At 70.3% G+C, this 1,697-nt stretch overlaps 1 protein-coding gene across 1 annotated transcript in view; it reads right to left on the bottom strand.

Moving 5' to 3' along the window:
• The window catches only part of TCF3 (transcription factor 3), a 35,175-nt gene extending 33,478 nt beyond the window's left edge, over window positions 1-1,697 (bottom strand). Inside the window, exon 1 of the mRNA XM_046637686.1 lies at window positions 1,672-1,697. The gene's annotated coding sequence lies outside the window, so the exon portion shown is untranslated. The remainder of the gene's footprint in view (window positions 1-1,671) is intronic.

Here is a 1,697-nt window from a genome sequence, read left to right as displayed (position 1 = left end):
GGGGGGCGGGGCGCGAGAATACAGCTCCCCTGAACTCTCTCTGCGACCACCAGGGAATCGGGAATCAAATTGCAAATTTTCAACGGGATGCAGGGCGGGGAGCCCGCCGGCCAGAACCCGCCCCCCCCCCCCCCCCCCACTCCCCCCTTCTCCCCCCCCCCCCCTCAACCAGGCTCCCCCACTGGCCACGCCCCCGAGAAGGAGGAGGGGCGAGCCAGGCCCCGCCCCCAAGGAAATTTGGTGGACCCCCCCCCCCCTTCCCAGCAGCTGTCACAGCACGTTGAAGGCCCGGTCACCCCCAAATTCAAAGCGAAAGAAATCCACAAGTGAGGAGGAGCCGCCTCCTCCCCGTTCACGACCGAATTGGGGGTGGGGGGGCGCCCTGCGCAGCGACCTACCCACAAAGTTCCCCTCCGCCCCTCACCTCCTCCCCCCACAAAAAAACAACCGAACTCAGAAAAGAAAAAAACAACCCTGGGTTGTTTTATTGTCGCGATGTATCCGGGAATTATTTTTAAGCAACTTTGAAAACATCCCTCGCCGCCGCCCGCCCCTGGGGGGTCGCAAAAGCAGGGTTTCCCCCGCAGGGTCCCAGGGGCTCCGTGCTAGAATGGGGGTGGGGAATCCACCTGCCAGGCCCCGTCCCACCCCCGCGGAGGGCGAAGGGAGAAGGGCGAGGGGTGCGTCCCGCACACAGACAGCCGGCCGAGCCCCTCCGGGTTCCCCGGGTGGGGGGCGGGGGCGGCCGCGGAGCAACCCCGGAGGCTGCGGGGGAGAGGGGGTTCCGAGATCGAGGGAGACCCGACTTCAGAAGCGGAGAAACTCCCCGCTTTGTGGGCCAACTAGAGACGGGGTGTGAAACGGATGCCCCGGCGCACCCCCTCCCCCGCTAAGTTTTTTTTTTTTCTTCTTTTTTAGAGGGCGTGTGAAACTGACTTTTTTTGAGGAGGACGAAACCGCACTCTTTTGTGGGGTAGTTGAAACCGATCTGAAGGCAGACTCGGGGGAGGGGGAGCTGAAACGGGCTCTTAAGAGGGGGCCGCGGCGAGACTTCTGGGGGTCGCCGGGACTTGGGAGGGGAGACTGGGAAAGTGTTGGAACCCACTTCGGGAGACGCTTGGGGGGGGGGGGGCCCCGGGGGGGGTTTCCCTCGGGGGGGGGGGGGGGGGGGGGGGGGGGGGGCGGAGGCCCGGGAACCCAATCCCCCGCCCCACCCCCCGCAGCCGGTGCAGGCGGCGCGCCCGGGAGCCCTTTGAAGCTCTGCTGCCGACCCCCAGCCGCCCGCCGCCGCCTCTCCCCGCGGTAACACGGAGCAGATGTTCCCCCCCGGCCCCCGGCCCCGACCCGAGCCCGCGGCGCGCAGCCCCTTCCCCGGAGACAAAAGGGCTCCCCCTCCCGCGCGCCCTCCTCTCCAAACTCCGGCCGGCCTCCCGGGGAGGGGGCGCCCGGGACGCGCGCACGCCCGGTCGGCCGGCCCTCGGGCGCCCCCGCAAAGTTTCCCGAAGTGGCCGGGGGCGGGGGCCGGGGCCGGGCGCGCGCGCTCCTCCACGTCGCCGCCCCCCAGCGGGCGCAAAGTTGGAGAGAACAATGACTCGGGCGGCCCGCGCGCCCCCGCCCCAGACTCGGGCGGCCCGGCCGCCGGCCCCGCGCGCCCCCGGCCCCGCGCGTTACCTGCTCGGCGCGGCCCGGCGCGCGGG

This window comes from Equus quagga, chromosome 14 (genome assembly GCF_021613505.1).
Source record: "Equus quagga isolate Etosha38 chromosome 14, UCLA_HA_Equagga_1.0, whole genome shotgun sequence".
Classification (NCBI taxonomy): domain Eukaryota; kingdom Metazoa; phylum Chordata; class Mammalia; order Perissodactyla; family Equidae; genus Equus; species Equus quagga.
The sequence above is the reverse complement of the archived record's forward strand: the minus strand, read 5'-3'. Positions and strand labels throughout refer to the sequence as shown.